The following is a 23,064-nucleotide window of genomic DNA, read 5'->3' on the forward strand; positions in this document are numbered from 1 at the left end:
CGGGGCTGAGCTCTTCACTCACACCTTGGGTCATTTCTGGGTCCCAGTGACCCTCCCATGACTGTCTACACAGGGTCCACGGCTGCACCAAGTGACCTTTAAGGCCCCTTCCAAACACCAGAGCCTACTTCTAATTCAAACCAAGGAGAAAATGAACTCGTCTCAGTTGAAGAGCTTCACTATGTTCTTACAGTCTCTTCCCTGCCCTGAACCAATCGACTCACCTGTTCTTCCTAGAGTTGGCCAAAGAACCGTCTGGAAAGCACATTTCTCAGTTTGTATCCCATACTGCTCCAAAATCTTGAGGATTTCCATCTGCCTAGGGGATTAACGAAATAATATGGAATAAATTAAAAAAAAAAAAAACAGGTACATTTCTCTTTTCTAAGCCTGTTTGCTTTTATCTTCAGTCATATTAGGCCTCTTTGCAGAATCCGCCCTCCTGGGAAAGCGTTTTTCTTACATGCCAACGCTCTCTGCTTTCTGTAACCTGGCTCTTCTCTCTTGCTGAAATGCGTTCCTCCCAGAAAGCTCTCCTTGAATGCTTTTCCTCCTTGAAGGATGTCTAACTCCAGCGCATGTACCTAACCGCCAGTGTCTCCCAACCGCCAGCTATCCTCAACGGCGTCGAAGTTCAGCGCATGCGCCAAACCGCACGCGACGTCTGAGGCGGTGCCTAACGTCAGCGCATGCGCCCAACCACCAGTGAGTCCCAAACGCCCGTGATCCTGAAGGGTGTCTAACGTCAGCGCTACAATAGCTAACGCTAGCAATAGGTGCAGTAAGGTCTCAGAACCCGTACTGCAGATACCACCTTGAATAATATAGTAAAAAATATCCAGTAAAAATTTTTATGAAATGTGCAGACCCTGTATTAGCAATAGCCTGTGTGCACATGTGCTAAGTCACTTCAGTCATGTCCAACTCTTCTGCAACCCCATGGACAGGACTGTAGCCCACCAGGCTCCTCTGTCACGTCCTCACATAACCTCTTCTCTGTGTGCACACAAAAAGAGAGTGTTCTGATGTCTCTTCCTCTTTTTATAAGGACACTTCGTATTGGATTAAGGCCCCACCCTTTGGCCTCATTTAACCACTAACCTCCTTACAGACCCTACCTGCAAATACAGTCACGTTAGTGGTTAGGGCTTCAGTATGTACATTTTGAGTGGACACAGTTTGGTCTATACATTCCATCTTTTGCACCCCCCGCCCAAATTCATGTCCTTTTCATGTGCTATTAAAATACACTCCCCTCATCTCGACATCCCTCGAAGTCTTAAGCCATTCCAACATTGATTCCAAGTCCAAAGTCTCATTAAAATGTCACCTGATCAGGTATGGCTGAGAAGTGATGCATAAAATTAACCCTCACAGGACCCATAAAGAAAATATAACACATGTTGAAACATAAATAACAGAAAAGTCAAACAAATAAAGGTATTCTCAGTGCTGTAATGGAGCCTATTCCATTAAATGAAATTAAACAGGTATTTCCCATTCAGAGTGCTTTAGAGTTCTTTTTTTCAGAACGTAAGATAATTTTGACATTTATATGGGAGAATGAGTAAGGATAAGAGATTTTGAGAAAAGCAAATTATTGGAAGTATAGAAAGTCTTCCCTTATCTGATGTCAGAGGGTCCTGCAAAGCTGTTGTCAGTAAAATAGAGCAGCATCAGTGCGTTCTGAGTAGACATGAGTAGACTCAAAATAGACATGAGTCATGGAGTATAATTAGAGTACAGAAACAGACCCATGTTAAATGAGTTCAAAGTTCAAAGGCAGTTTATCATAGAGGGAAGATTTTTAAAAAATGAAAAGTATAAAACCATAGGAAAGTTTTAAGGACATTGAAGAAGACCTACTAAATAAATGAAAATGCATCATATATTGATGGATCACAAAACTTAGTATTATTCACATGACAGCAAATTGATCTTCAGATGCAACACAATGCCTATCAAAACCCTAACTTCTATGCAGAAATTGACAAGCTGAACCTAACGTTCATATAGAAATATAAAGGACCCAGGAGAGCCAGAACAATCTAAAAAAAGAGCAAAGTTGGAGGGCTCAGACTTCTCAATTTCAGAACTTAAAGCAAAACTGTAATAATCAAGATGGTATGGTACTAACATGGGCTTCCCTGGTGGTTTAGTGGTAAAGAACCTGCCTCCCAATGTAGGAGATGTGGATTTGATCCCTGGGTCAGGAAGATCCCTGGAGAAGGAAATGGCAACCCACTGCAGTATTCTTGCCTGGGAAATTCCATGGACAAATGAGCCTGTTAGGCTATAGTCCGTGGGATCTCAAAGAGTCAGACACAATTTAGTGACTAAACAACAAAAATAAGACCATTTCCACTTATGGAAACTTGAAAAATAGCACAAAATTCCCATGTACCTTCAACCAGCTTCTACTAATGTGGGTATCTTACACATAACAGTGATTAAAATCAGGTAATTCATATTGATGTACTAGTTATTATAGACCATATTTGAATTTTACCAGTTATTCCACTGGACTGGATCAGTCTTTTGTCCAGTCCAGGATCCAGTCTACTTCTTAAACTTGGTTATCTGTCTTTTTAGTCTCTCTGTGAAATCCTTGGTCTTTCATTCCTTTTTTTTTTCTTTTCTCCCTTCCTTCCTTCCCTCTTCTGTCCTTCCTTTTACCTTTCTTTCTTTCCTTCTTTCCAATGACTGACAGTTTTGAGGAGTACTGCCTAGTAGTTTTGGGCTTCTCTGATGGCTCAGTGGTAAAGAATCCACCTGCCAATGCATGAGATGTGGGTTTGATCCCTGGGTTGGGAAGATCCCCTGGAGACGGACATGGCAACCCACTCTAGTATTCTTGCCTTGGAAAGCCATGGACAGAGGAGCCTGATGGGCTACAGTCCATGGGGTTGCAAAGAGTTGGACATGACTTAGCAACTAAACAACAACAACCTAGTAGTTATCTTATCAAATATCCCTCAGCCTGAATTTGTCTGATTAGAAGGGATAAAGCATTTTTGGCAAGATCACTACTGAAGTGAGGTTATGACCTTTGTCCTCCTCTGTGCATCACTCCAGAAGGTGCATGTGTGCAGTTTGTGCCACTAATGATATCGATTTGGTTATGGTTATGGTATCACTTGATTAAGGTGCTGAATGATAGAATTATCCACTGTAAATGTGTTTTCACATTTGTCATGAATAAATACCTTGTGGGGAGATACTTTGAGACTATTCAAATGTCCTGTTTCTCATCTCACTTTTGCCCATTAACTTGAGCATCCTTCAATGATTACTTCTCTGCAACAATGTTCACTGTGGTGTTTACTAATGGTCATTTTTAATTTTTATCATTCCTTGTAAAATTATTAATTGAATTCTGCTGTAAGGAAGAGCAAGTCCTTCATCTCCACTTATTTATTATTCATTTATTTTTTGTATTAGTATGGATTCATGAATATTTATTTTAGCCTATGTGTTATAATCTGTTACTACTTTTATTTATTTTTTGCTCAAACTGTCCCAGATTTAGTCAGTGGGAGCTTATTCAATTTAATCCATGTGTCTTTCTCAACATGTTCACATCATTTATTGAATATTTCCTTCTTAATTTTTGGTGCCATAAATATTTCAGGCTCATCTTATACATGTAATTTTTTTTTTGCAGTCAATAAGAAATTTACTTGTTTTAAAAAATCCAAATGCTGGCATTGTCCAGAAAAATTTAATAGGTTTATTGATAATAGTTATAAAGTTGAACTGCTAAAACTTGTTCACTGAAATATTTTGACTTTCATTAAATGCTTTATGTCCCTGCATTTATATTAAAAATTCACACACAAATGAAAATGGAAAAACTGCCAATACCTGATTTCTGTCCCCTATTTTTCCACTTGCAATCATACACTTAGGTACCTTTTGACCCCATGGAAAAAAAAAACCTAACGTTCAAAACTACGAATAACAGGAAGAAGAGAATTTTTTTTTTTTAAAGAATGAAATGTTTCCCATCATAGTGGATTCTTAAGCACGTTCTCCACATATGCGGCGTGCTAGCTGGATGTCTTTTGGCATAATTGTTAGACGTTGGGCATGGATAGCACACAGGTTGGTGTCTTCAAAAAGGCCAACCAGATAGGCCTCACTTGCCTCCTGCAAAGCACCGATAGCTGCGCTCTGGAAGCACAGGTCTGTTTTGAAGTCCTGAGCAATTTACCGCACCAGACGCTGGAAGGGAAGTTTGCGGATCAGACGTTCAATGGACTTCTGCTAACGTCTAATTTCACGGAGTGCCACAGTACCAGGCCTGTAGCGATGAGGTTCCTTCACCCCTCCAGCAGAGGGCGCACTCTTGCGAGCGGCTTTTGTAGCGAGTTGCTTCCTCGGTGCTTTACCATTGGTCGATCTGCGGGCAGTCTGCTTTGTACGAGCAGTGGTATAGAGACCTCCTTACTCACCCCCTTCTTCGGCTGGAGCTCGGCGAGCTAGAGGTGGCGCTGGGTTGGAGAGCGACGGCGGCGCGGCGGCGGCTGCGAACACAATTGAAAGTACTGTAATTTTTAATGCTCCTGTCCTCCAATTTCCTACATCTTCAAGGAGCTCTATTTCCTTTTATCAAATATACTTAGAAACCGAAAGATGTCCACTAGATATCCTATGTTTTTGCTGCTGAGATGTTAGTGCTTCTAAGATTTCTCTGGAAAGATAACTTTTAAAAGTATGTATTTACTTATTAATGTAAGATATGCATATATATTTATTTCTGTTTCTATCTATGCACACACACATGTTAAAACTATGAGTTCATACTAAGTTTTAATCCCAGTCCCACATCACTAGATTTATTGTCAGTTTCTTCCTTTCCTTATTTATAACTCCTTTCTCTAACCGGGAGAAACTTGGCCCTCATTTTTCACCTCATATTCACTTACTATAATCCAAGTATACATGTGAAATAATTTCTGAATTTCTAACTCATACCCATGCATCAAATACAACTTTACTAAAGTTAAAGAAAAAATATATTCAATGATGTGTGTTAAAGATTGTAAGGCAGACTTTGTTCAGGACCATCACGGCAGGTGGAGGGACCACTGTGGTGGGGTTTTACAGCGGAGTCATGAGATGGGGCTCAGCTCTGCGTACGACCTGGGCCAATGGGAACTTGTAGCCAAAGAGTAAGGCGGTGGGGCGTCTGACTAAAGTGACCTAACAAGGTTCTTGCTATAATATACTCTACAGAAAACAGTTTAAACAGCTCTTTTTCACTTAAAAGTCAGATCATTAAAGTTAGTCCATACCAATTCAGGGAAATTGTCTCCCCCCCCCCCCACCCCTTGTTTAATGGCTACCTAGCATCCAGTGTATGGATGGACTATAGTTTATTGAATAACTTTTCAATTTATGGACACTTAGGTTGTTTCCAGTATTTTGTATATGCAAGCAATGCTACAATAAAAAATGTTCATATTTATTTTCATATTTTTGGAGGTGTAGATGCTGGATAAATTACTAGAAGTGAAATTGCTGAGTCAGAATGTTGGTGAATATGAAATTTTGTTAAGTATCTCCAAATTCCCTTCCAGATGGAGCACACCAATTTTCATTTCCACCAGCAATGTTTGAAAGAAACTGTCTCCTTCGGGAATTTATTTAATGGTCAGAGGCTGGGCCACATAAACTTCTGGGATACAGACATTTTAAAAATCAATTGAATATTGTTGAAATATTTTCTTGCTTTGTTCCCCTGTATGTGTAAGCCAACAGTTTATTAACTGTGACTTTGGGCAAGGTACTTAAAAAATAAAACTTGGCTTTATTGTCTAAAAATATGTAAAATAATATAACTTGCTTTTAAAAACTTTTTTTAAAGTAGCAAATGAGATTATGTATGTAGAGAGTGTAATACATCCCAAATGAAAATTTGGGATGAGTGAAGTGCTTCATAAATACATAGTGAAATAAAGTATTTAGTTTTGTCCTGGCATCTTTGCAGAGCACAAATGCCTGGATGAAGTGACTCTTCTTCATGGTAGTTCTCTTATGTTTATATTGGGAGATATTAGGGCCCGTCCTTTCCTTTAATTTTTGGGACCCCAATTTTAGCACAGCATGATATTCAAATATTTACTCAAGACTGTGGTACACCTTGATTTAGCTGTTTGTCCAAAATATCTGCCAAGCCCACCATCTCTTCTCTGTCTCTGAAGACACTCCCTAGCCGCGGCCTCCCCTGTGACTGGTCTCACCAGCTCTCCTGCCTCTGTGCTCACTTCTGCAGCTCCCCTGCACGGCGCCCGGAGGGTCCCACTGTGATCGGTTCTGTGTGATTTTCATGGTTAAAGACCTTCCTTTGACTCCACATGACTTAGGGATTTAAAAGTGCATAAGTATATTTGCCTTTTCCTAAAAGAAGCAATGGAAACAGTGACAGACTTTATTTTTGGGGTTCCAAAATCACTGCAGATGGTGACTGCAACCATGAAATAAAAAAAACGCTTGCTCCTTGAAAGAAAAGTTATGACAAACCTAGACAGCATATTAAAAAGCAGAGACATTACTTTACACAAAGGTCCATCTAGACAAAGCTATGGTTTTTCCAGTAGTCACGTATGGATGTGAGAGTTGGACTGTAAAGAAAGCTGAGTGCCGAGGAATAGATGCTTTTGAACTGTGGTGTTGGAAAAGACTCTTGAGAGTCCCTTGGACTTCAAGGAGATCCAACCAGTCCATCCTAAAGGAGATCAGTCCTGAATATTCATTGGGCAGATTGATGCTGAAGCTGAAGCTCCATTACTTTGGCCACCTGATGCAAAAAACTGACTCGTTTGAAAAGACCCTGATGCTGAGCAAGATTGAAGGCGGGAAGAGAAGGGGACGACAGAGGATGAGATGGTTGGATGGCATCACCGACTCAATGGACGTGAGTTTGAGTAAACTCTAGGAGTTGGTGATGGACAGGGAGGCCTGGCATGCTGCAGTCCATGGGGTTGCTAGTGTCAGATATGGCTGAGTGACAGAACTGTACCGAACACATTCCTTGGGCTTTCCCACCAATAAGCTTTCTGGCATATTTTTCCATTGGCCTAGAATTCCATGCCTGATCTTTCAGCCTGGTGAAGTCCTTGTGAAATTTTAGCTTTGAGAAGGCATCCCCGACTCTGCTTGCTAATGCCAATGGCACTTTGAATCTTCACCCTAGCTCTTAAGAGCTGTATTAAACTGAGCCGTCTTTTCTGCTCTGGCCCCCTGCTTAGACCTGAAGTACAAAATCTAGGTTTTGATTATCCTTGTTTCATCTACAGGTCATATTGCCTTGATCTTTCTTGTTCTCTCTCAGGCTCTTGAGGCAGACTTCCAGGCACTTGAGAGCAACGATGATGGTTTAATCATCTTACCTTTTGTAAGATCTCACACAGAAACTGGTCCATAGTGAGGGATTGATGCATGCTGCTGAGTGTGTTTGCTATGGGCCATGGCGTCAGGGAAGAGAAACTCCAGTTTTCAAAAGCAGACGAAGTCTGTTCTCCACACTGATGGGACAGGCATGACTCGCTCCCACCTGTTTTCTTTCTTTCCTCCTACGGGAGGCCAACGCTCTCAAGACCAGGCTGCTTGTACTGAAAAGTGCTGTGTTCTTTACTGTGTTGCCTTAATGCGCACTCATCCTTGCCTCTTTCACATGAAGTGTTGAAGTTATTTTAATCTTGCTAGTCTTAGTTTTTTGGGGGGGTAGTCAGCCGAACACCAATCCATGTGTCTTACACCAGTGGTTCTCATTTTTTTTCCATCTCCCACTGCCTTGTCCTACAGTGAATTTGAGAATTTGTCAGACTAGAGCCTGGAGGAATGTGAAAAGGGGTCAGAAGTCTTTAGAGATCACCAGCACAGCCCTCTCTCTTCCTCTTAGCCAAGTGAACTCACTCTTAGAAGTGAGATAATAGGAACTGCATTAGAGGAAGCCTACCCCTTCACAATACACAGGAATATGGTTCTATATTAAAGACCAATGTAGACATCATCAAAGTACATGTATTAGGATTGCAAGGATAAGTGCTTTGGAAAATATGTTATCTAAAGAAGGTGATATTAATCTTCCTTATCAAAGAGAGGACTTGTGGCAACATGGTCATCTTGGGGATGGTCAGTGGCTTCAGGAGATGCTTGAGCTCAGGTCTTGTTCCTTAGAGTTTGAAAAATACAAAAGTTGTTAATGCCACTACTGTTCAAATTTAGCAGAGTTAACTTTTCCTTGTTTGTTTCAGATTACTCCCTTTAAAGATAGAATGAGAGAGAGAGACAGCCCAAGAGTCACCTCCTTGTCCTTAATTTATCACCCTTTAACCAACCATTGGACTTCCCAGGTGGCACTAGTGGCAAAGAACCCACCTGCCAATACAGGAGACATAAGAGACACAAGTTCGATCCCTGGGTCGGGAAGATCCCCTGGAGTAGGAAATGGCAACCCACTTCAGTATCCTTGCCTGGAGAATCCCATGGACAGAGGCGCCTGATGGGCTATGGTCCATGGGGGTCACAAAGAGTCAGACACAGCTGAAGCCACTTAGCTCAGCACACAACCAGCGATTAACCCATCTTTAGAAAAACGAGCGATTAGAAAGCAATGTCTCAGCAGTGCAGAAAACTAAAGAAGGACAAAGCAGTTAAATCTACACATATATGCAACATTTGCCTTATTTATATACACTAAGATATATAGTTTTCTTTTTTTTAAGTGAAAGTAGACAGCAGGAAGTCATGCTATAATCTAAGATTCTCCTTTTAACATGAGCCTATTTGGCCTGAGAAACCACACGAATGCTCTGAAGAGACTTGTCCTGATTTCTGGGGTATTAATCAGTGAGGAAAGGAGCCTAGACTGGGGGTCAGGCCCCGGGTCTGACTCTGCCACCGTTCTGATGGGCAAGATTGAGTCACAAATATCACCTCTTCAGTTCTCAGGTTTTTCATTAATCAAAGGGATACAGTGGATTAGAGCAGTTTCTCAACCTCAGCAGGGTTGATACTTTGCGAAATTATTATGGAGGCTGTCCTGTGTATCTAGGGTTTTACCAGCATCCTTGACCTCTACCGGATAGACCATAATATCGGTCCTCTCCACCACCTCCTCATGAGGTGTGATGACAAAAACCTCCAGACACTGTCCAATGTCCCTTGGGAGACAAAAGTGCTTCCAGTTACACCACTGGCTAGAAGCAGATTTTCCATCCACTGGATATTTATTGAGAATGCCTGACAGGAAAGGCTCTGAGCTATGCACTGGGGACATGACAGCGAAGAGAGTCAGTGCTCTTCTGTCTTCATGGAGCTTCGGTCTGGTGGGGAAGGGACGTCTCCAGGCTGTGGGGAGACACTGGAACGAGTGTCGTACTTGGGTCCTGGCAGGAGTCAGGGGTCCTCTGGACCTATTACTCTGAGGACGTGTAAACCCTGGAAGGACCCGATCATTTCTCAGTACATCGTGTTATCTTGACCTCTTGGTCCCTCAGACGAGTGGGGAAAATGAGCACTAGCCTAGAACAAGCTTGTGTAATCTATAAATGGGGGAAATTGAAATTATTTTGGAGAAGGGAATGGCTACCCACTCCAGTATTCGGCCTGGAGATTTCCATGGACATAGGAGCATGGTGGGCTACAGTCTCTGGGGTCACAAAGAATTGGACACAATTGTGCAACTATCATTATTACACTATCACATTAAACGTTATTTATCCAAGATCAAGCATTTGAACCATAAGATTTATGGAAGGTCCACTGCCAACTCCAAAACCTCTGGTATTTTGAATCATTCTTGATTCTTATCAAGTCATTTTAAATTCTTTGGCTCTATAAAATATGAACAACTGATTTCATCCCCAGTATATTGCTAAAATATTAAGCGAGGTTTTAAGAAAAGCTTATGGGAAGCTTATGGGAATCTTATGGGAAGTGGTACTTTGTGAGTAATTTGGGATAAAAATAAACCTTGAGTTATTGGCTAAACACTCTTGGACTCACTTTTCTTTCTCCCTTAAGATTTTTCTCTCCTTTTATTTGTTCTGGTGTATTTCCCTTCCTCCACTAATTCCTCAAATCCAAGTCAATATCCTTCAGAATACAGGCTCTGGATGCTTTTTCTCTCAGAAGCAGGGCATTTAATCTCAGTGCATACTTGCCTGCAGTGTCTAGGTTGGTAGTTATCAGAGAAGCAGAACAGGGGTCTTGTAGAGCTGTCCATCACCCTTCTCCTCAACTAGTATAGACAGCCCGTGTCTGTTGTTGACTTGAGGCTTAAACCTGGCAGTATATCTACAATTTCCTGAGCTTCCTTATGCATCTTATGGTTACTTGATCCTCTTTAAAACCAGGCGAAAATAAAAGAACGAAAAACCCAGGCGAGGGAACTCAGAATCCCCATGGTTGGTATGAGCAATATATTCATAAGTTGATTCTGAAAGAGAAACTTCTTCATTTTAGTTCACTTCAGTCACTCAGTCATGTCCAACTCTGCGACCCCATGGGCTGCAGGACACCAGGCCTCCCTGTCCATCACCAACTCCCGGGGTTTATTCAAACTCATGTCCATCAAGTCAATGACGCCAGCCAAACTCTGTCAAAGTTATGTCTCTGCTTTTTTTTTTTTTTTTTTTTTTGGAAAATGTTTGCTTTAATATAGTTCACAAGCTATTCAAACATAAAAATAAGAATGCAGGTTTTGTCACAATGAATCATATACTTTAAAAAATCAACAGTAGAATTTTGCTCCTCTGCTTTAATTGTCAATTTCTTATATAAAAAATGAATCATGCAGGACACAGAAGCCACTTTATCTTTGCCTTTTCCCATGTGTAATAATGACAGTAATATTATCATTCTTCAGCAAAGTGTAAATGGCCCTATCTTTTGCACTGTTCACTTTCAGCAGTGACATAGCTAATACATCCCTGAGTTTTTCAACAACTTGAAGGTCACCTTTATCTTACTGAAGAGGGCCATGAAGAATGTTAGAAATGAGATGTTCCTGCAATCAGTAATAAAGGTTCCTGTCCACCGGGGCTGTGAAAGTATTCATTCACATTTTCCATTTAAAAATCTTTTCCTATCATATGCATGCATGGGATACACAACACAAATTGTTATTATCAGGAGCATTTTAAGTAGATCTGCTAAGTTTATGTCAAAACCAAGTGTAAGTATGAAAATCTAGATCTTATTCTAACTCTTAAAACTATTTTGGATCATTCAAAACCAAACTGAACTGTTGCTGCTGCTGCTAAGTCACTTCAGTCGTGTCCGACTCTGTGTGACCCCATAGACAGCAGCCCACCAGGCTCTTCTGTCCCTGGGACTCTCCAGGCAAGAATACTGGAGTGGGTTGCCATTTCCTTCTCCCATGTCTCTGCTTTTTAATATGCTGTCTAGGTTTGTCATAGCTTGTCTTCCAAGGAGCAAGTGTCTTTTATTTCATGACTGCAGACACCATCTGCAGTGATTTTGGAGCCTAAGAAAATAGTCTGCCACGGTTTCCATTGTTTCACCATATATTTGCCATGAAGTGATTTGACCAGAAGTCATGATCTTAGTTTTTTGAATGCTGTGCTTTTCAGTTCATTTCAGTTGCTCAGTCATGTCTGACTCTTTGCAACCCCATGAACTGCAACACACAGGCCTCCCTGTCCATCAGCAACTCCTGGAGCCTACCCAAACTCATGTCCATTGAGTCGGTGATGCCATCCAACCATCTCATCCTCTGTCATTCCCTTCTCCTCCTGCCCCCAATCTTTCCCAGCATCAGGGTCTTTTCAAATGAGTCAGCTCTTCGGATCAGGTAGCCAAAGTATTGGAGTTTCAGCTTCAACATCAGTCTCTCCAAGGAACACCCAGGACTGATCTCCTTTACAATGGACAGGTGGGATCTCCTTGTAGTCCAAGGGACTCTCAAGAGTCCTCTCCAACACCATAGTTCAAAAGCATCAATTCTTCAGCGCTCAGCTTTCTTTATAATCCAACACTCACATCCATACATGACTATTGGAAAAACCATAGCTTTGACTAGACAGACCTTTGCTGACAAAGTAATGTCTCTGCTTTTTAATATGCTATCTAGGTTGGTCATAACTTTCCTTCCAAGGAGTCAGCGTCTTTTAATTTCATGGCTGCAATCATCATCTGCAGTGATTTTGGAGCCCCCAAAAATAAAGTCAGCCACTGTTTCCACTGTTTCCCCACCTATTTGCTATGAAGTGATGGGACCGGATGCAATGATCTTAGTTTTTTGAATGTTGACCTTTAAGCCAGCTTTTTTAGTCAGCTTTTTCACTCTCCTCTTTCATCAGGAGGCTCTTTAGTTCCTCTTCATTTTTGGCATAAGGGTGGTGTCATTTGCATATCTGGGGTTATTGATATTTCTTCCAGCAATCTTGATTCCAGCTTGTTTCATGCACGCTGGCATTTCCCATGATGTACTCTAAATTTAAGTTAAATAAGCAGGGTGAAAATATACAGCCTTGACGTACTCCTTTCCCAATTTGGAACCAATCCATTTTTCCTTGTCTGGTTCTTGACCTGTGTGCATATTTCTCAGGAGGCAGGTAAGGTGGTCTGGTACTCCCATCTCTTGAAGAATTTTCAAGTTTGTTGTGATCCACACACGCAAAGGCTTTGGCTTAGTCAGTGAAGCAGAAGTCGATGTTTTTCTGGAACTCACTTGGTTTTTCTGTGAACCATCAGATACTGGCAATTTGATCTCTGGTTCCTCTGCCTTTTCTAAATCCAGCTTGAACATCTTGAAGTTCTTGGTTCAGACTGTTGAAGCCTGGCTTGGAGAATTTTGAACATTACGTTGCTAGCATGTGAGATGACTACAGTTGGTATTTGGAACATTTTTGGCATTGCCTTTCTTTGGGAGTGGAATGAAAGTTGACCTTTTCCAGTCCTGTGGCCACTGCTGAGTTTTCCAAAGTTGCTGGCATATTGAATGCAGCACTTTAAAGCATCATCTTTTAGGATTTGGAATAGCTCAGCTGGAATTCCATCACTTCCACTAGCTTTGTTCATAGCGATGCTTCCTAAGGCCCACTTGACTTCGCATTCCAGGATGCCTGGCTCTAGGTGAGTGATCACACCATCGTGGTTATCTGGGTCATAATATCTTTTTGTATAGTTCTTCTGTGTGTTCTTATCATCTCTTCTTAATATTCTCTGCTTCAGTTAGGCCGATACCGTTTCTGTCCTTTATTGTGCCCATCTTTGCATGAAATGGTCCCTTGATATCTGTACTTTTCTTGAAGAGATCTCTAGTCTTTCCCATTCTGTTGTTTTCCTGTATTTCTTTGCATTCTTCAGTTAGGAAGGCTTTCTTATCTCTCCTTGCTATTCTTTGGACCTCTGCACTTAAATGCGTATAGCTTTCCTTTTCTCCTTTGCCTTCACTTCTCTTCTTTTCTCATCTATTTGTAAGGCCTCCCCAGACAACCATTTTGCCTTTTTGCATTTCTTTTCCATGGGGATGGTCTTAATCCCTGTTCCCTGTACAATGTCATGAACCTCTGTCCATAGTTCATCAGGCACTCTATCAGATCTAGTCCCTTAAATCTATTTCTCACTTCCACTATATAGTCATAAGGGATTTGGTTTAGGTCATACCTGAGTGGTCTAGTGGTTTTCCCTGTTTTCTTCAATTTAAGTCTGAATTTGGCAATAAGGAGTTCATGATCTGAGCCACAGGCAGCTCTGGGTCTTGTTTTTGCTGGCTGTATAGAGTTTCTCCATCTTTGCCTGCAACACTATATCTTAATTACTGTTGCTTTGTAGTAAGTTTTGAAATCAGAAAGTGTGAGTTTCAACTGTAATTGTTTAAGCTATTTTGTGTTTCTTGAGTTTCCATATTAATTTTAGGATCAGTTTGTCAATTCCTACAAAGTAACCAACCAGAATCCTGACAGAGATTATACCTAGTCTGTAGATCAGGGAGTGTTGTCATTTTAGCAATGTTAAATCTTCCAATCCATAGAGCAAAGTTTTTTTTTTTTCCATTTATTTAAAACTTCTTTAATTTATTTTTAATTGATTTTAACACCATTTTATAGGGTTCAGAGCATGATATTTTGTACTTTTTAAAATATATTGCTATACATTTTGTTATTTTTGACTCTAGTAAGCAAATTATTTTCTTAGTTTTATTTTTGGATTTTTATTGCAAGTGTTTAGGAAATACACTTGTTTTTTATGTTTTGACCGTCTCTCTTGCACCTTTTCTGATCTTGCTTGTTAGTTCTAATAGGTGTTTAGTGAATTCCTTAAGATTTTTATATGTAAGATAATCATCTGTAAAGGGAGATAGCTTTACTTCTTTCTTTCCAGTTGTATGAGTTTTGTTTCATTGTCTCACCTAATTGTCCTGACTAGAACTTCCATTAAGTACAATGTTGAATAGAAGTGATGCGTGTTGATCTTAGGGTAACAATATTCAGGTTTTTTTTTTTTTATTATTACTAAGTTTGATATTAACTGTGTGTATTTAATAGATGCCCTTTATCAGGTTGAGGAAGTTTCCTTTTATTTTTATTTGTTTAGTGTTTTTATCATGAACAGGTATTGGATTTTTGTCAAATGTACCTATTGAGATGATCACGTAGTTTTTTTTTAAAATTTAGTTAATATGGTATATTTTATTAATTGATTTTGAGATTGTAAGCAGAACTTGTATTCCTGGTATAAATTCCATTTGGTCGTTACAACTCTCTATATACATTCTGGATTTGGTTTACTGGTATTTTGTTGAGAATTTTTGTTTATGGATTCATAAGATACAATGGTCTGTAGTGTTCTGGTAATGTTTTTGTTTGGTTTTGATATTAGAGTCATACTCATATTAGAGTGATGCTAGAATGAGTTGGAATTTTTTTTTCAAAATAAAAAAATAGTTTTATTTTTTGAAAGAGTTTGTAAAGTTTTGGCATTATTTTTAAAATTTTTATTTATCTATTTATTGGCATTATTTTTAAAAATAAATATTTGGTGAAGTTCACTAGTGAAGCCATTTGGCCCTGGTCTTTGGACTTGCACACACTACATTAAAACCCCACCCCCTTTCGAGAGAACAGCATGTATATTATCTATAGGGAAACAGATCACCAGCCCAGGTGGGATGCATGAGACAAGTGCTCGGGCCTGGTGCACTGGGAGGACCCAGAGGGATCGGGTGGAGAGGGAGGTGGGAGGGGGATCGGGATGGGGAATACATGTAACTTCATGGCTGATTCATGTCAATGTATGACAAAACCCACTGAAATGTTGTGAAGTAATTAGCCTCCAACTAATAAAAAATAAAAATAAAAAAATTAAAAAAAACCCCACCCCCTTCTCTTCTTTACTTGGCTAATCACTGCTATTTTTATCAGCTTAAATTTAGATAACACTTCCTTGAAAGGGACTTTCCTAATTCCAGCTGACAAGAGAAGTTATCTTTGCTGCATGTTCCGTAGTCCACTGTAGATCTTACTCGGATGATTTACCCCACCCTCCTTCCTCTACCATAAGGCTTGTAAGACCATGGCTTGCATACATTCTATTCACTGTTCCATCTGTAGCAGTAAGCAGTTGCTTGGAAAATTGTCCATGTTCAGGAAATACTGACCATATCATTAAAGCACAGGACATGGGAAATCATACCTAATATTATACTAAAGACTCATAACTATATATGCTTATGAGAATTTGTGTGTATTAGACATGAGTGATGTACTACAGAGGTTCCCATTATATAGAGGAACAAACCGAGCCTCAGATTAGGTGACTTTCCCAATGTTATAGTGTCGTGTTTAGTAAGGAACTAACAGAAGTATTATAAGAATTTAGGAAAGATAGATGCTCATAGGCTAGAAAGATCAGTGGTGGCTTATGACAGGAGAGGAAGCCACCCTAGACCTTGCAGAATGCTGGAATCTGGGTCAAGGTTGACGGGAAGGCAGGCAGCCTGTGTTCAGAGGTGGGGAATGGGAGAATTAGAATTCATCTCATGATCTGTGTTTGAAAATACTCAAACTCTCACGACAGCGTCAACAGAAAAAAAAAATAGAAATCTCTCTTTCAAGTTAAAGCAAAGCAAAGATGTATTAGACTCAGTTCCTTCTCAGAAGATCACCAGCAAGTAAGGCAGGCAGCTGGAATGACAAATTAGGACAGCTTTCCGTAAGAGTCCCTCGGCAAGGACTCCATTCCCTTCTGGGCGGCAGTGTTGCTAATGAGATGTGAAGGTTTGCGCCATCTAGTGGTCTTATTGAGCACGCATCTCCATGACCCAGCTTCCTTGGTTGCTTGTCACTAACATGACTAATACAACGGAGACTAGTTTTCTGCAGCTTTAAGATAAAACATGTCCTTCAACATTCTCAAGGACCGAGATGTATTGACACAATAAACAAATGAATCAAGACTTTCAGGCACTACTGTGGAAGGTGATGCCTTGAAAGATCTGTTTTACTGTTCTAAACACATGGAAAATCTTGGGTAGATTAACAAAAAAACATTGATTTGAGATGTTATTGATCTTAAATTCAAGAGAGACAAAATTTCCAAACATCCCAACAAAGATATCTTAAAGCCAAAGCTGTTAGCCTCAAGTTCAAATCAAAGTCTCTCAGATTATGAAAACAAACTCCATTTTCTGTCATTTCTGAGTCAGTTTTGGTTTGTTCATTTATATCCTCATTGTAGATAATCACACTGCTTTTGCACGCCTGGTCATTTTTGATCGGACACCAGACGTAGTGAATTTTGCCTTATGAGTATTGTAATAATTTATATAAAAATATTAAGGGGTGTCTTAAATTTAAGATTAAGATTAAATTAAGATTTCAGAGCTCACATTTACATTCAAAATTCCACAATTTTGATGAGAAGGGTTGTACAAATATATTTGGGTGTCTATTATCTTTCAGACACTGTGCACAATTTGTATATTTGCTCCCTCTTTTCATCCTCATCGAAACTCAATGGTAGGTACTATTAACCGTGACTGATGGATAAGAGACTTGAGTTTTACAATAACTAAGTTGGTCATACTTCAAAATGTCAGGGATTAGAGCTCGGGTGTTTGACCTCGAACCTGTCATCTTATGTGTCATGGTATGTCGCTCCCCACAGCAATCAAGGAAAAACCTAAAGTCAGCTACCACGCACAGTCAGCAACTTATCCCTCCAACAATCCTTCCCTATTCATTCATGCGCGGTGCCCATTAGGACCTTGAGATCACTTTTGATGAGCACAGTCCGAGACTCCTGGCCCGCCGTAACTCATGATTTTCCTGGGAAGAGCAATCCAGGTTTGATACTCACAGGTCTGATTCACTAAGGCTGAAAGCAGTGCTTTGGGGCTGGTGCCTTGATCAACACCAATGTTACTGTAAGTAAATGCTCTGTACACATAAAACTTGAAGATTCTCAGAAGAAATAATTGCATTTCTTAAATTGATCTGCTTAAACGGCAGTTACTCTTGCTGTTAAAAAAATTTAAGCATAAAGCATAATAATCCTTCGTGTAGTTTGTCCATGGTTTATTCATTCCGTCATCTATTGATGGACATTTGGGTTGTTTCCAGCGACATGCTATTTATAACAAACAACGTTTCCTTTGTATCAGCTTTTGCTCCAAATGCCATGTAGTAAACAACTGTCAAGACTTAGCTGAATATAAAAATAACCATTTATTGTTTATGTCTTTTAAACCCCAGCTTTGGGTCTAGCACACTGCCATTTCCACTGACATGGCATCATTTCAAAAGAAGCCTCCAGGTCAAGCCCAACATCAAAGATGCAGAATTGCTGCACCCACGATGAGGCCATGGAAGAATTGTGGGTACTAGGAAGGCTGGAGAGAAATATAATCTATTGCAGTCTTGTGTAAAGTTTTGTCAATGTATCATTGAAATACATTCCTAGAAGTGGGATAACTGGGATACAGATTAAGTGCACATGTAATTTTTCTAAATATCACCAAATTCTCCTTCATAGTACTTTAAACATTAAAACCATTTTTGAAAAATCAAGAATCGATACATGGCATTGTTGGGACTCCCCTGGCGGTCCAGTGGCTAAGACTGTGCTCCCAATGCAGGGGGCCTGGGCCTGGGTTCCGTCCTGGTCAGGGAACTAGATCCCACATGCGGCAACTGAAGATTCCACATGCTGCAATGAAAAAAAAAAATTAAAAAAGGTTCTGTGTGCCGCGAGTAAGACCCAACACAGCCATATAAATAAACAGATATTTTTTTAAAAAACTGTCTTCCCACAGTCTGCTTTGTCAGGCAGTGTAGTTTTAACTGTTATTTCTCTCACTATGAGCATGGATAAGGGTCTTTTAATGCATTGAAGAGCCATTTGCATTTCTTTTTCTCTGTGAACACTTTGCGTCTGTTGAAGGATGTGACTCCCGTTGACCTGAGCTCTCGGCCAGGCATTTGGCGGCTCCTCCCCGCCTCCGCCCTTGGGATGTACTCTCTGCCCTCCATTCCCACTGTGGGGGCTCTTTTCAGGAGGCAGCCCTGAGAGGGTGGGGTGGTGTTGAGACCCTCTGGAAAGTGTCCCTGACCAAACCCGGTTAAAGCCGCTACATAAACTTGTAAGATTCCGGTGGGCGGATACCAAGATCTACTTGTCCGTGTCTGCCCAAAACGGGTCTGGTGTGTAAGTTCCCTTGCTTATTAAACCTGCCACCTACCAATTTGGAGTGGCTGCCCTGTCTGTTTCTGCGGGCACTCCTTACCCTCTCTGAATGGGGGTAGGTTTCAGATTTTACCCAGGAAGCCTCTGGGTTTGTGAATCAACAAGATCGCTGCTTACCTCTGCTCCCTTTTGGTAGGGTTTTGGCCTTTTATCTCTCTCTACAAGTTATTTATACAATAGGGAAATTACAAGTTTGTAATTATTTTCCCTAGTTTTTTAGCTTGGCTTATTGTGTTTTGGCATTTGACAAATGTTTTGAATTTTTATTTAATCAAATATACCAACCACTTTCCATTTTGATTCTGGATTTGGAGGTATAATTAGGAAAGATTTCCCCCATTTGTGAAAAAACCTACTCATGTTTTTTCCTTGAACTCATGTCGTTTTTTTCTATACTTGAATCTTTTTTGCACTTATACAATATATTCTGTTGTAGGCAGTGATTCTAATTTTAACTTTTTTACACAGGTGTGCCTCACTTAATTGCACTTCATAAGTATCACACTTTTTACAAATCAAAGTTTTTCAGCAACCCTGTGTTGAGCGAGTCTGTCAGTGCCACTTTTCTAAGAGCCTTTTTCTCACTTCCTGTCTCTGTGTCAACCTTTGGTAATTCTCACAATGTTAGAAACGTTTTCGTAATTATTTTAATTGCTATGGTGATCTGTGATCAGTGATATTAGATGTTACTGCTGTCATTTTTGGGGTGCCACAAACCATGCCCTATAAGATGACAAACTTAATCTGTATAAATATATGTTTTGACTGCTCTACTGCCCAGCTGTTTCTCCATCTCCCTTCCTCTCCTTGGGCCTCCCTAGTCCCTGAGACATAACTATTTTGATATTAGACCAATTATCAGACCTCTAAGTATTGAATGAAAGGAAGAATCATACCTTTCTCACTTTAAATCAAAAGCTGGAAATGATAAGGCTTAGTGGGGAAAGCATGGTGAAAACTGACACAGGTTGAAAACTAAGCCTTTTGAACCAGTCTGCGAAGACGTGCTCAGCACGGGGTTGCTGTAGACGCAGAGGAAAAGTTCTCCTGAAGGAAATTGCAAGTGCTACTCCAGTGAACACACGGGTGATAAGACAGCAAAGCAGCCTTATGGCTAATATGGAAAAGATTCGAGTGGCCTGGACAGAAGATCAGACCAGCCATAACATTATCTTGAGCCAAAGCCTGAGCAAGACGCTGACTCTTCAGTCCTGTGAAGGCTGATAGAGGTGAAGAAGCTGTGGAAGAAAAGCTTAGACCAAAAGAGATGTTGGTTCATGAGTTTTCAGGAAGCCATTTTCATAAGATAAACGTGTCAGGTGAAACGGCAAGTGGTGATATATTCATCGAAGCTGCAGCAAGTTACCTAGAAGATTTAGCTAAGATAATGAATGAATGAAAAAAAAATGATTTTCATTGTAGATGAAACAGCCTTATGCTGGAAGAAGATGCCATCTATGACTTTCATAGCTAGAGGAGAAATCAATGCTTGACTACAGACCTTCAAGGGACAGGATGACTGTCTTGTTAGGGGCGAGCACAGCTGGTGACTAAGGTTAAGCCAACGCTCCTTTGCGTGCGTGTGTTCTCAGCCGCTCAGTTCTGTCTGACCCCGTGAATTGTAGCCCACCAGGCCCCTCTGTTCATGGGATTCTCCAGGCAAGAGTACTGGAGTGGGTTGCATTCCCTTCTCCGGGGGATCTTCCCAACCCAGGAATCAACCTGAGTCTCCTTCATTGCAGGCAGATTTTTTACCCTCTGAACTACCATGGAAGCCCTGCATATTTGCATATGTAGGATATGTAATTATGTATAAGTAAATAGAAAATATACAGTACTTTGTATATTTAATTTGCTCTCTCTTTCAATAAAACTTTCGTTAGTTAGTAAGGTGTATTTATTTGTGATATGGGCTTCCCAGGTGACTCAGTGGTAAAGAATCCACCTGCCAATTCAGGAGATGCAGGAGACATGGGTTTGACCCTTGGGTTGGAAAGAGCGACAACCCACTCCAGTGTTCTTGCCTGGAAAACCCCATGGACAGAAGAGCTTGGCGGGCTACAGTCCATGGGGTCATGGAAGACTTGGACATGACTACGCACGCACAACCCAATCCAATTTATTTGTGATAATGATTTCCTTTTGTATTCATAATTTTGTATGAATTTTAGTGCCTTCCTTTTCCTTAGTATCTTCCTTTTCTCAGGTATTATTCATCAATTTTGTTATTGATTTTGTCCTAGGACACTGTTTAAATTAGCTGATGCCTCTTTTCCTCAGCATCTGGATTGAAATACTACTTTTACCCCAAATACTGTAGAAGACCATCAGCAAGTTTAATCTACATTCTGTACATGCTTCCATCTCCTCTCATTTTCTGATAGTTGTACTGTATCTATCTTGCCAGAGCATGAAGTCAGTACATGTTCTACTGTCTCATTTAATTATGTAGTCTTACATCTACAAGCATGTATATGTATATTGTGTATGTGAATACAGATATACACATGTATACATGTACACAAGTATACTATATGTGCATATATACACACACACCTACACATATACTATCTCTTGAATCCATGCTCTATCTTTAGCTGCATAGAAGAGTACTGATAATAACTTGGAGAGTAAAACTGAGATTTTTTTCTGTTTTCAGAATTTTCTTCTGTGTATCATAGTGCCCAGATAGCACATTCCATTCCTGTCCACTAAATCTCAGGGAATTCCTTCTAACCAACTGGGGTATGACCCCCTTTCTTGTACTCTTCCCTCATTTAGCTGAAATCCCCTATCGCCTTATTTAAAAAACCCAAAGAAAGTCTTGTTTCCTCACGTTTGTTGTTCAGAATATCCTATTTCTTGCATTTTTGTCTATAAAGCTAGATAACTTTTGGATTACACAAGGATATCAGACTTTTGCACAATTACTGGTTAAATTTAGTCATGGCCGTTACAATTGCTAACCGTTAAACAAAATCATGATGGTGGCATCTGGAAGCTATGAAGGTTGCGAGAGTGGAAAGAGAATTAAGTAATCTAGAAAAGAGCCAGCAGATGAGAAAGCAGTAGAATGTGTTAGAGGGGATGATAATTAATTTGTATGTGAATGGAAATGGGCAATGCATATTTGCACATTCTTTTAGAGAGAAACTGTTGTTGGGAGATGTGACATCTACTCTTTGTAGAACTTTATTGTTTGAAAGAACAAGTTCAAATATTCAAATGTAGAAATCATCTTTAACATGCCATCAACAAACAGATTTGAATGCCAAGGCTGATGATTTCGATGTCTCAACTTTGGAGAATCAAATTTATAGATTTTAAAAAAAATAAAAGACCATTAATATGAGAAACATTATTTGCATGTGTGTGTGCTGAGTGATACAGAATTGTCAGAAAATGCTACTATATCCAAACCCTCATCTGTCTAATTCAGTACTTGTCAAAAGATGGAGCACAAAAATAAAAGTGGGTTTTATTACTCATTGATTCAACGGTTACACCAAGTATCGTTTTCTTGACCACCTTTGAGAAATATATGCGTATTTTTAAACCAGTGATGTGATTTACCTGGGAGTTTCATTTCCGATGATGATAAGGGGATGAAAGAATTTTGGTGGCCACCAGGCAGATTTTCCTTTTACTTCCAGGAAAGACCTTTTAAACCAGATGAGACTGACTACACTCAAGTGTGAGAAATCATTACAGAATGGACTTGCTCCACTTCTCAGACGTAAACCTGGCAAGGATCAGTTGTGTCCGACTCTTTGTGACCCCATGGGCTATAGCCCACCAGCTCCTCTATCCATGGAATTTCCCAGGCAAGAATACTGGAGTGGGTTTCCACTCCCTTCTCCGGGGGTCTTCCCAACCCAGGGATCGAACCCGTGTCTTTCGTGTCTCCTGCACTGGCAAATGGATTCTTTACCAGCTGAGCTATCAGGGAAGCCCAGAGATCTCTATGCTGTCTAGCTTATTAGAAGCCACAACTTCCCATTTTGCTCTCATTGAATCCAGGGTGTCTGGAAATTTGGAATCCCAGCTCACCTAAACCCAGACATCTGTTTGTTCACCAGGCAGTGGATAAATTCTTCAAGGAGGATGGAGATGTTTCTTCTAAACTCACATAGGGCTTTTTGCTGTCTGTCATTCTTATCATCACAATTACCGTTGAAGGTATCATCATTATCTTCCTTTTGTGAATGAGACATGGCTACAGAGTGGCAAAGTGAGCTGTGAGGTGAACCCAGCGGGTCTGCCTTCTTTACTCTCAACCACTATTCTGAATGGAGAATCCCATGGACAGAGGAGCCTGGCAGGCTGCAGTCCATAGGGTTGCAA

General features: G+C 40.3%; 1 pseudogene; it reads right to left on the reverse strand.

Annotated features, from left to right (window-relative positions):
- Positions 1-3,774: 3,774 nt before the first annotated feature.
- LOC136144746 (histone H3.3A-like) lies at positions 3,775-6,333 on the reverse strand (annotated as a pseudogene).
- Between the last annotated feature and the right edge of the window lie 16,731 nt (positions 6,334-23,064).

The sequence above is a fragment of the Muntiacus reevesi genome, chromosome 12 (genome assembly GCF_963930625.1).
Source record: "Muntiacus reevesi chromosome 12, mMunRee1.1, whole genome shotgun sequence".
Classification (NCBI taxonomy): domain Eukaryota; kingdom Metazoa; phylum Chordata; class Mammalia; order Artiodactyla; family Cervidae; genus Muntiacus; species Muntiacus reevesi.